The 13,239-nt window shown below is 35.9% G+C and overlaps 1 long non-coding RNA gene across 1 annotated transcript; it reads left to right on the top strand.

Moving 5' to 3' along the window:
* Nucleotides 1-1,296: 1,296 nt before the first annotated feature.
* LOC105535664 lies at nucleotides 1,297-12,444 on the top strand. The gene is made up of 3 exons (XR_001005477.1): nucleotides 1,297-1,512; nucleotides 6,646-6,705; nucleotides 12,293-12,444. It is a non-coding gene; the product is annotated as an uncharacterized LOC105535664 (long non-coding RNA).
* The last annotated feature ends 795 nt before the right edge of the window (nucleotides 12,445-13,239 follow it).

The following is a 13,239-nucleotide window of genomic DNA, read 5'->3' as shown; positions in this document are numbered from 1 at the left end:
TCTCAAGTCTTTTTTTCACTCAACCTCTTTACCAGGAAGACTCTCATCTCAGCTTCAGCTCTAAATCACTTTATTCATGAATAATGAACTAACGATCCTGTGTACTTGTGAATTATTTTAGATATCTAAATTATTGTTAAAATTTACATTCTCACTTTATGTGACAGAATATCTAATTGAATAGGCACTTGGTATAGCAGCCACTTCCTCAGACTCTCAGAGAATATTAAAGAACAGAGTGAGGTATTAGCAAAACAGGAACAAAAAATTCAACAAAAAGGAATATTTCCTCAGATTAACAGCATTTTTACCTGCACTGTAGAACAATTAAGAATTACTATTCTGCTAAATGCCTAGGCCATTTTCTTAGAAGAAACAAATAAGCACTCTGTAATAGCGCATTTCAAAGACAGGTAATAAAATTTTCAGGCCATAGCAGTATAATAAATGTATCATTAACTTTTTGTAACTAATAAAGATATTTAAGATGCAAGAAAAAGTGTTTTGGGTTTCTTTGTTTTTCTGTAATTATCTGCAAAATTTTTAAAGCCTTAGCAAATTTTAATAATAGTCCAGTGAATGACCCCATTAATCTAAAGGCTAAACTGGATGAAGCCTAAATAACCATCTTGTATGTCTTTATATCTTGAGTGGTAAACAAAATAAAGTTCTACAACTTGGAATATTTTAAACAATCACAAGCAACAAACTCCAAGCATTAGCTATGCCTGGATTGGTGAAAACTTGAGTGACAGTAATTGTTAATGCAGTTCATCATCTCTCTCTCTTTCTTTCTCTCAAAATAATATAACATTTTTCATATTTTAAAAGAATATATTAAGCAAATATAAGAACCTACATATACATATACATATAGGTTAGGTTCTTACATTTGCTTAATATAACAGATCCTTTTTTATATATAAAATAAATCATTAAATCATATTATTGTATATACTCATATATACAGAATATATATATCTTTTTATATATAAAAGACATATAATATATAAAATATATACATATATACACATATATAAACACATACATAAATATACATATATATAAAATTCAGTGACAAACAAAATTGATAGCAATTTCTCCCTTCACAGATTCACATCTCTGAAGAGGGTAAAGTAGATGTTGCCACACAGAATTTCTAGTAATACTAAGATTTATGTTTACTTAATTTGATGTAATCATCATCCAGCAGATAATCAATATATTTCCATCTTCCAGCTCCTACTTATCCAAATTTTTGACAAAAATGTTCCATGTTGTTTATAACACATAAGTTTGTCTAGTCAACAATATGCTTACTACATAAAATATCCATGAAAATAGGACCTGAGCATTATCTCTCCATCAAGTTTGGTTTCCTTGCTATTGTTTAATGTTAATTTTCCTTTCCAGAAGGCTCATCTGAATATATTTTTAATATTAGGGTTTTTTCTTTAAAGGACCTCCTTGACTCCAGCTTGCCAGTTATACATCTCATCTGGACCAGAGTTGGTAATATATTTTCTTGTTATTTTTCTGTAAGACAGTGTCCTGAATCTGTCAACAGTCCATAACTTATCTCTATATATAACAGAATTAAGAGGGAGCTCCAAGACATCAGCAGGTGTAAGCTCAATTTTGTTAGATCAATCCAATACTATCTAAAAACTATAAATAGAGAAGAGTAGATGAGACACATTTTTTTTCCATTGTCCAGTGGACAAGAGCAAGGCTAGTAGACATTATAAAGTAATTGATCATTTATGTCAAGACCAAGAATATATGAATTATATAGCCTTACCAAAGTTAACTGTCTCCTATATGTGTTACCAAAAGGTTACAAAATAAGAAAAAATACATATTAAAGAATCATGAGAGACCTCAAAATAAAATTACTTTCTCCAGTTACATAATATTTTTGAAAGCATAATTTTGATTTATTTATATACAGAATCCTTTATTAATTCAGTTTTCTTCAAATTTGACTTATACATTGCAATTTCATTTGATTACTTTTTAATTCCATTAACATTTTCACCTGAACTCAAGTCTGAAAAATAATTTTGAATGAAAATTTAGAATGAAGTTGATGTGAAAACAAACAGAACCCGAAGCAAAATGAATTCTGTATTTCAGAAGTAAAGCATGCTTTGCATAAAGGAAATAAAATATTTTCCTCCAGGGAAAATAATAGTGTTTCAATGAAAGATACTAATAAATTTCACTAGCATAAATATAAATGGAAACAAGAAAAAGAGGTAATATAAAAATCATAGTACATATTGAAGATATTAACAGAAGTCTCATGCATTAATATTTAGGAAGGTAGATAAAGATAGATTATCATGTTTAAGTATATATATTTTTTAATTTAAGATCATATTCTTCCAATTTGTTGGTAGTTTTAAGTTTGTATTTGATAAACGGTGTTTTGTCTAATGTTGCAATGAAAGACAGTTTCATATAGTCCAGATTTTTTGATAAATATATTAGGATAATGACCAGTAACCTCTACATAATGTTTTCTGACTGTTGACCTAGCAGTGAGAAGATTATAACCAGAGGATTCTGGCAGAAGAAAGGCAGAAAATATTCCCTTAGAAAAACAAATGTTTCGATCATCTCTACTGACAGATGCACTCTTCAAATATTTTCTGAGTACTTACTGTGTTTTACATCTATGCTAGCGGTGAGAGTACAGTGGAGGAAAGGTACTGCCACTCTGTCAAGAACCGGCTATGGATCTAACAAACTGGGGAAACCACCCACTCCAGCAGAATGATGCAACTTGAAATTCGTACCAAGTCTTCAGAAAACCTGTTTGCTTTCCTTGGCAGTGCACCAGCCTGACTCCATCTAAACAATGGTCTTCTCTTTAACTCCTGTTCCTCTTTTGTGATATTAATTCATTTATTCTTTAATATATGTCAACACACTTCTGTTGGAAGAGGAGCTCTTTTAATTTTGGAGCTCTTTTTAATTTGTTTCCACTTCACAATTCCCTGACATTCTTAGATAATTATAATGGTTGGTAAAAAAAGAAATATATATGTATATAGGCTAATTGATTACTTATTTCAGATATAAAACTCTGAACAAGTTTGAACTAGTCACACCAACAAACTGAACTGATAAAAATGCCTGCCTTAGAAGACAAAAAATAGCACAGAAGAGAAAACAGGCCACAGAATTTCCTCATTAAGGATCTTCTAGGGCCAGAGTATATCATATTATTGTCTATCAGTTGTCTTTATTAGCATGTAATTCAGAGATAAAGAATGAAAGTGTTTCATCACTTTAAGCTCTGACTCCTAAAAAAAAAAAAAAAAAGATCCTCCTTAAAAAAAAAATGATCCTGAATAGACTACATCTGAAATGTAAAATAGCAGCAAAGAAGAAAACATGTCTGGCCATAGCATAAATGAAGGAAATGTTTAACATTAAAGTTAAGACAATAAAGTTTAAATTTCCCATGAAATGAACTCTAGAGGGGACAACAAATAATTTGCAATCTTCATGAAATGATTCGTCTGATGAAACAGAAGTATTGCTAACACTAGTTATCATTTGAGTGATTACACAGAAACACTTAGTTTTTATGTCATGGAATACATACTCATCATTTATGAAATATATATTTAAAAGAACAAATGAACACATTAAATTTAAAAATAATTAACCAAGAAAATGGTTGTATTTATTTTCCTGAATTTACCTTATGCTTACTTGGGATACTGAATATGAAAACGTGACATCAATAATTCTAACTTCCTAAAAAATATTTGCTGCTTGTGAGAGTAATCATTTCAGAAAGCAAAATTATTAGTATGATGATAAAATAAATGAAAAGAACTTGGGTAGCTTCTCTGCTTTTTACCTGAGGCTTCTCATTTACTTCGAAGGAACAGGGAGTGGGGAGGCTGAATTAGTGGACCTTCCTACCAATTTGCACAAGGATGATAAATAGAGAAAAAGATTCAAAGTTTTGGCCACTATCTTACTATTTACTATTTACTTCATCCTCCTCACACCTTGGTTTAAAATGCAGGACAGGCACACAAAAGCTAACAAGGGTGGGAGCAAAGCAATCAATGAGTGAATAAGCTGTGAAATAATCTGGTAGGAATCCTGATTTAGAAAATCATTTTTTTTGAAATTATGTATTTTATAATAAGATATGTAAAATAGTTTCAATGACTTGAGATAAATGGGATCAGAATTCCATAATCATTCAATTATATTAAGTCCCTTTAGTAGCTAGAGAGAAATTGGATTAGCTGATTGACTGCTTGATTGATTGTGTATGGCATTTGCATCAGCCGAGATCTAGTTGGGAATATAGAGAGCACGTTAGTTGTTTAAACAGAGAGAATTTAACATGGGGAATTGTTAATTGATGGAGGAGTAAGGGTACAAATAAAAAGTGAGAAAAGTAAAGAAAGTAAAAGGACACTGATGTAGCCTAGCAATGAAAACTTGCGAGAAAAACTAGAATACCTGTATAGCTTAGGAAACAAAAGGAAAGGATTCGGGGTTATCAGATACTAAAAGTCTGGCAGAGAGCCCTATGGAATTAGGACTCAGCCTTCTGCAGAGAGGAAACTGACTGGCGACTCTTGGTAACTCCAAGGGGTAGTGATGAGACTAATTCCAGGAATGCAAAAAAGAAACCAAGAAACTGACACTGCAACCAGAAAATGGCTGCTGCCAGGATGAAGTGCCATTGCTGCGGCAACCCTGAAAGGAATGGCTTGCAAAGCCGGACGCAGTAGCTCCCCTCTCCCCAGCCATTCGGTCTCCCTCTAGCGTGCCCTACTGGCCAAACTTAGTAAGAACCAGATGGCAAAGCAGATATGCAGAGTGCTGAGACTAGACCGGGAATCACAAAGCTGGTGGGTTTGGAGCTGAAAGATAACAGCTTAAAAACTGACACTGACGTTTAATTAAGGAAATTAAGATGTGATAACTGATGAGAATTCTTTCATTCTAAATCAGAATATTATTCTGTGGAAAAAACAAGCTAAGGTACTGACTCCAGAAATAGCGCTGAGCCTGCCCAGAGATTAGATGGTTGGGGACTTCTGGAAGCAACAGAAAAGATGAAAATGTTCAAAGCACAATTTTGTCATCAGATCTCCTTTTTTGAGTCTCCTTTGAAAAGAATCACTTCCTCGGTGATTCAGTGACATTGTCTATAAAACTATACTGACTTTTTACCCTACTCAATGCTATATATAAATATAAGCCAAAACCACATAGGACCTGGCTATATTTGGTATGCCTCATCTATCATGGATAGTTAATTTGTGCATTCATCTTTTAAAACTAATAATGAATTTCTGAAACCTTTTAAACGGGCTTAAGTTTTGTAATCCATTTACTGAACATGCCTGCAATGAAAAATTAATTATTAAACAAGAGCCTTGGGAGGACATCAGCAGCCTTGTCACCCACGCACTTGATTGATAACATGTCAGTTTCCAGACCACGGAGGGTGCTGACAACTCTCAAATTTAAACCCGGAAGGGTAATGTTAAGCATGTCATGGCATAAGTCACATTTTTAAATTATTTTTTATTAAATGTTAGATAGAATAAATTCATCCATGCCTCTCAAACTCAGCCTGATTAAATGAGCTGGCACTCTTTCAAATGTAAAGCATGGTTATGGCTTCTCAAGGGCATCGGAAACGCTGAAGCGTAAGACACGGTAAATACAAAAGGCAAAAGAGGTGGACAGTGATATATTCACAAGCACCATGGGCAAAGTGAGGTTTTTGAAAATGCTGAGGCTAACAAAACAAGGGCAGCACGGTCCCCAAATGGTAAATGCACCTGCAGTGAGAGACTCTGCTTGAGTGCTGGTACATAAAAGTGTCCACCACTAAGGGGAAAAAAACAACAAGTAACAACAACAAAACCCTAAGAAACAGAAAGGAAGAGCTGTAACCAATTTTCAAACCCTAAGTTTTGAGGTTGGGTTAGGAAGTTAGAATTGTTCCATGTTTGTGTCAGTTCTACCCTTTACTTTCACAAAGTTAAGATGGTTTTCTGTGACTATAAAAAAAGAAAAGAACATCTGTTATAGTGTGTCTTCCTGTAGCAAAGACTACTGCTTCTTGAGTTTTTCTTCTTTCAGGCAAAGCTCAATCTCACTCTATAAAATGATTGAAAAATTATGTATATCAAATATACTCAAACAGTTCAGAGAGAACATATCATCTGCATTACTGCTGTCTAAAAATCCTCTGATATACTAAATTCAAATTAAAAGAACCTAAATGAAGAAAACAATAATTTACTTAGACCCAACTGGGTCACAATATTTGAAAAATGATACAAATTATTTTCACTGTATATTATGTGTTAGCGTATTCACTTCATTTATTTTTTTTTTCAATAATTATTTGCAATTAACTGGGCTGATGGGCTAAACTCTCCGGAAGATACAAATATGTGAACAACACTGTCTAGTCTTGCAGAGCTTTGTATTTAATGGGAAAATACAATAAAGGAAAATGTTCTGTCTTATCTGAGAGACACAAGGAAAGTGCTATGTAAACTGAAGCTTGGGTTCTCAGAGGAGGTTTCATTAAGAGAGTATCTTACCAGCAGGACATTTTACTGAATGTTACTATTTTTTGAGGTAGTTGGAGTACATTGGTGAATAGTTACCACTCTCTGATCTTGTGAAGCTTGTATTCTAGTGAGTATAGGCAAATAATATTCAATACACAGTAATAAATATGTTATATGACATGTCAGAACATTAGTGTTAAAAAAAGAGAGAAAGCACAGGATAGTTGGGATTCTGAGTTCTTCATGCTGGGAATAAGTGATTATAGTTTTAATTAGGGTGGGTGAGATGGGCCTCACTGAGAAAGAGATATTTGAAAAAAGATTCTACTACATTCTTTCAACTTTTAAACTAAATAAATTTAACTGTTAAAGGAATAAGTAACTTGATATGTGAAGAATTTTAATAAGCATTGCTAGTGTGAGAGTGTTTTAAGAAAGGAAATAGCATCAACATTATAAATTAAGTTTATGTTTCTGCTCAGAGCCTAGTACCAAACTGATATAGAGTAAGCACACAGAAATGTTTACTGAATAAATGTACAAATAAACTGATAGTATTATGAAATCCCCGAATGAATGTGACCAAATATGAATAGTCCTATTTGGCTAGCAAGTGTCTGGTTTCTTCCAGAATCATGAAAGGAAAAGCTAACGAGTTAGGTCAAGACCTTATTCCAAATAGAAAGTTAAAGGATTTTATAGAAAATTCAGTATAGAATTGAAAACTAAGTGTTCAGCATCAAGGAAGAAAAGAACAGAGAAAAAGTTGACAGGAATAGCATTGTGCTTTGAAGTAGTGGTTAAGTTTGATTAGATATGAAAGACACTGGAAATGTGGGAGGTGATTATTAGACTCCTAAATATTCCTTTCAAGAGATAACACAGACTTAAGGTAGGATTATTATATTGGAACTTGAAAACTGGGCTATATCCAAAATAAACTTATCCATTCATTCACTGAATCTTTTATCTAGGAAGTATGTTCATTCATTCGCATTGCTATAAAGAATACCTGAGGCTGGGTAATTCATAACGAAAAGAGGTTTATCTGGCTCATGGTTCTACAGACTGGACAAGCAGCATGGTCTGGCATCTACTTCTGGTGAGGGCCTCAGGAAACTTACAATTATAGCAGAAGGTGATGGGAAGCCAGCATATCACATGGCAAGAGCAGGAGCAAGAAAGGGAGGGATAAGGTGCCAGGCTCTTTTAAGCAACCAAATCCTGTGTGAATTCAGAGAGGGAGAAGTCATTACCAGGAGGACAGCACCAAGCCATTCATGAGGGATGTGCTCCTAAGACTCAGACACCTCCCATTAGGCTCACCACCAACACTGGAGGGCATGTTTCTTTCTGTTTGTTTGTTTGTTTTGAGACAGAGTCTCACTCTGTTGCCCAGGCTGGAGTGCAGTGGTGCAATCTCAGCTCACTGCAACCTCCACCTCCCGGTTTCAAGCAATTCTCCTGCCTCAGCCTCCCAAGTAGCTGGGACTACAGGCAGATGTCACCTATGCTTAGCTAATTTTTGTATTTTTAGTAGAGACAGGGTTTCACCATGTTGGTCAGGCTGGTCTTGATCTTTTGATATCATGATCCACCTGCCTTGGTCTCCCAAAGAGCTGGGATTACAGGTGTCAGCCATCGCTCCTGGCCTGGAGGCCATATTTCAACATGAGATTTAGAGGGAACAAAACTACCAAACCATATCAGGATGAAAAGAAAGAAAAAGTAAAAATTCTGGGCCCGGTTACATGCAACACTAGAATAGAGTGAGGATGAAACCTGTCAGTTTGTGTTTGTTTAATTCTCATAGCACTCACAATGCAATCATAAAGACATATAGGTGCAGACTGTGATTGTTGATATTATACAATGAGTGTGCAAAGTGATATGAGAAATTTTTATATGAAAAATTACCTAAGTTGGACATCCATTTGGGCCTTCAGGGTAAATAATGATTAATCCAGTTTAGAGAGTGGCAATAGTGTCAAGTGAGAAGAGAATGTACCAGGGCCCGAGGGACAAATAAAGGAGCTTAGAAGAGGGCAGGAATAGCAAGGAGATGATAATCTGGAGATTGTTGGTTTAAGGAGTTCTTGGAATTGAAGAAAATTAACAGCAATGTGTCAACCAATAGAGTTGGTTTTTGCGCAACTCCATAAATGGTTCTTCAACTACCACACATGCCAATAACTAGTAGTTTTAAAATATCTATCTATAGCTCTGCTCACTCTTCTGAGTTCTGTACTCTCACAATCCTACTGCCTATTGTGATTCCAACCTGTGTGTGTGTATATATATATGTCATTCAGATCAATATATTCCCAAATTAAACCTATACATCTCCCCTACTTCCTTAAACTTCCTTTTCCCCTTTTTACTTAGTTGGTGAAAGAAACCAAGTTTTAATCTCAGCAGTTGCCAAAATAAAAGACAACATAATTCAAGCATGGTTGACTTCTCCCTCTTCCTCATAGTTAGCCAGGTCCACTTCTACTCACACATTCCTGCCAGTGGTCTCTGCAGTATCTCTTATAACCAGCCCTTACACTCAATTATCAGTTTAGTTTCCCATCAATCTTCCACTCAGACTGTTGTAATTAAATTCTAATTATTCTTCTTTCCTTTATTCCTTGTTGTTCAATTCATTCTTTCTACTGCTCCCCATGCAGTCTCTACACAATGAAAGAGTCACAAAATGTCATATTGAAAGGTGATAATGTGCTAGCAGCCCTCACCCTCAGTGCCTCCTCAACCTCCGTGTCCACTCTGGCAGCACTTGAGGAGTCCTTCAGTCCTTCATGGCACTGTGGGAGCTCCTCTCTGGGCTGGCCGAGGCCGGAGCTGGCTCCCTCTGCTTGCAGGGTGGTGTGGAGGGAGAGGCGTGGGCAGAAACTGGGGCTGCCACCGCGCTCACAGTCCAGCGTGAGTTCTGGTGGGCACCACACTCAGAGCAGACAGCGGGTGCCCCTGGCCCAGGGCAGCGAGGGGATCAGCACCAGGGCCAGCAGCTGTGGCGGGTATGCCAGGTCCCCCAGCAGTACTGGCCCACCTGCACTGCACCAGAGTTCTCACAGGGCCTCAGCTGCCTCCCCGCAGAACAGGGCTCCGGACCTGCAACCTGGCCATGCCCCAACCCCAACCCCTCCCTCCCTCCCGCCCCTCCCCACGGTGGGCTCTCTCTCCGCCGAGCCTCCCCACTGCTTGGGCTGAGGAGTATGGGAGCACGGAGCAGTACTAGCAGGCAGCTCTGACCATGGCCCCGGTGCAGTATCCACTGGGTGAAACCACCTGGGCTCCTGAGTCTAGTGGGGACTTGGAAAACTTTTATGTCTAGCTAAGGGATCGTAAATACACCAATCAACTCTCTGTAAAACAGACCAATCAGCGCTCTGTAAAACGGACCAATCAGTTCTCTGTAAAATAGACCAATCAGCTTTCTGTGAAATGGACCAATCAGCAGGATGTGGGTGGGGCCAGATAAAGGAATAAAAGCAGACTGCCCCACCTAGCCAGCAGTAACGTGCTGCATTTCTGTTGTGTTATGTGGAAGTGGTACTGTTTCAGTCTTTACAATAAATTTTGGCGGTGCTCACAGTTTGGGTCCACACTGCTTGTAAAAGCTGTAACACTGACCGGGAAGGTTTGCAGCTTCACTGCTGAAGCCAGTGAGACCACGAACCGACCGGGAAGAAAGAACAAATGCAGATACGCTGCTTTTGAGAACTTAACGCTCTTCTCAAAGGTCTGCAGCTACACTCCTGTCAGGGAGACCGCTAACCCACCAGAAGGAAGACGCTCCAGACCCATCTGAATGTCTGAAGGAACAAACTCTGGACACACCATCTTTAAGAACTGTAATACCGTGAGGGTCCAAGTCTTCATTTTTGAAGTCAATGAGACCAAGAATCCACCAACTGTGACAATATTATTAAGACTCAATTAAAAAAAATTAAAGAGCAACAAGTCAATTGTTGCTTAAGTCAACTGTTAACTATAAATGTAATCCAAGATAAACCACCAACTCCTTTGAAGTGCCTGGAGTCCTTTGCCATCAAAATCAGCTTTCTGTCCATGCTGTAATAATAGTTATTTCCCTAGCCAATCCTTTAGAACATCTTGCTTCCCAAGCAGATTGGGTTCTTGCCTACCTCTCTGCCTGTGCTCAGATTGTATATTTTATTCATTTGTACTCAGTCTCACACACACATACTTCTGCTTCAAGGCCCGGTTAAAATGTCATTTAATCTCTAAATTCAATTAATTCGGTCTGAAATGTCAGGCAAAGTCGAGGTACAGGTTTCAGTCAGCAGCAAATAGAAATATTGATAATAGATGACAGTAGAAAAGGAAGATCCGTTAAAGAGGCGAAGAGGAGCAAACTCAATTATAGTTCTAAGGAGTATACTTCAAGGTTCTACATTCTCTGAACTTTTAAACTAAATATTAGGTTTCATACTGATAAACTAAATATATTTAACTGTTTAAGGAATAAATTTTTATACAGTTAAATATATTGTTAAAGGAATAGGTAACTTGACATCATTCCTATTCATGTTGCTGGGAAAATACATTTCACAAATAATAGAATCAATATTTTTTTTTGTGCAGCAAGAAACTAATACCATTCTTAACTTCTATCCATGCCAAAAAGGGGATTTCCAGATTAATTCATGACCAAGTGATTATATTCACAGTACTTTAAAATAGTGTAAAGCTAAGAAACAAATACCAAAATATTTTCTTCTGTTTTAAAATATTTCTTTCCTGATCCTTTCAAAGTGCTAAAGTCATTTATGGAAAATATTTATTGGTATTTTTTGACTTGCATGTATCAAATACTTACTTGGGTCTATCAGATTTATAAGTATTTATTTACGAAATGGTAGATGAGGAATAGCAATTACAACTACCCACATTTTATAAAAGATTAAACCAATACTTAGAAAGCCAAACTATCTTGCCAAAGTGACGTAGCTAATAAATTCAACACACAAATAAGTGTGTCTGATTCAAATGTTTATTTTCCAACTAGAGAGCCCATAAGCTTAATTTTATAACAACTTACATAAATAAAAGCGGAGATTTGATGTTTAAGATTCAAATAGTTACTGTGCTTCTATTGACAACATTAGTATTCAATATAAAACAGCAAACTAATTTTAAAACTGAATTCAACACTTAAAAATTGTGTCTTGAAAGTTTTAAGAATTATGTCCTCGAAAATGATGTCACCAGTTGTAAAGGGGCAATAAGAGGGAGCTATGCCATGCTGCAGGGAATCCCAAGTTTTAGTTTGTTACTTTCTCACTACTTACAAAACAAGGGTAGAGAGAAATCCCAATAAGGGAAAAGTACTGGCTTGTTCCCTGGCTGGCACGGTCTGAGAATGCTCTTGGTACAGCATTCTAAGTACCTAGGAGAGAATGTCAATCCCCTTGGTTTAATTAGGACCAGTGGTGTTTGGCTGTGACTGAAAGCTAGAGAGAGGACAACGTGGGAGCTAAGAAACAACAGGAACAGACAGGGCTGTGTATGCTTAGTGGGGCAGAGAGGACGGCAGAGTCCCCCGAGGTAACAGTGAATCTCAGGTACCCTGCTTAAGAGCAGAACCTTGAGGAGGCCATCTTTGTCACTCCCAAACTTGGATATATTAGCTCTATTAGGCTTCTTTAGCTTTTACTTCTTACTTGCCTTGTTTTAATTTCTACCAGTACAGATAACTACACGGCAGAAAACTTGTAAGAATTTAGTCTTGCTCAGGAAGATTTTCAGCTTATTGATGGTTCCTCACAATTCCTGTCTAAAAATGTAGGTTTCTGCTGTACTGAGTCATTTGTTAAATAAATATTTATTATGTGAAATAATGCCAAGAAATGTGCTCCTTGTTTTCAGAAAGAGTTACAGCTACACTAGTTATATAACAAGTAAGCTAGTTAGATTCTCTTGTGGAATGTCTTTATCTTCAGATTTTCCTTGGGGTGAAAAATTTAAAAGACTTAAAATGTTTGGTTTTATGTAAAGCCACACCATTAACTGTTAAAACATAGAAAGCAGAGTAATTATTAAGAAAAATATTTATTACTAAAATTTTAATTTTTTATGTCAATAACCTCGCTATTAAACAGATATTTACTAAGGATATTAAAGCTTCTTATATAAAATCATAAGCTAGTCAATAACTTCCTAATTAAACTCAAATTTAAAAATAGATACAATGATGTTCTCAAAATTTATATTAAAATACTTATGCTTATAATCTAGACATATACATGATATTGTATTTTATACTGTTAGAATGGTAATCAAATGTGTTCAAGTCTGAGTTTTTAAATTTATTAAGTCTGTCCTAAAAGTCATTATTCTGTTTTAAAATTAATTTTACAATTAATCAAGAGTCTAAGAATTAAATCTTTGCATTTCTCGTTTCTCTTTTTTAAGAAGATAGAAAAACCCTCACCAATGTTTAGAGATCAACAATGATCACTGTTTTGTTTCCAGACAGGACTAGTGATGTGCTAAATCTAATTTTTCAGAACTTCGCTTTCACCAAAATAAAGTTATTCTTCCTGAGAATTTAATCTTCTGTGAACTTCTTATTTTTTGTGTGTATTTGCCATCCAACTCTACTTTTAATTAACAGTTTTATTTTGGTATTTTT

The sequence above is a fragment of the Mandrillus leucophaeus genome, unplaced genomic scaffold (genome assembly GCF_000951045.1).
Source record: "Mandrillus leucophaeus isolate KB7577 unplaced genomic scaffold, Mleu.le_1.0 Scaffold1492, whole genome shotgun sequence".
NCBI lineage: Eukaryota > Metazoa > Chordata > Mammalia > Primates > Cercopithecidae > Mandrillus > Mandrillus leucophaeus.
Note: the sequence above shows the minus strand (reverse complement) of the source record. Positions and strands in the feature narration are given on the sequence as shown.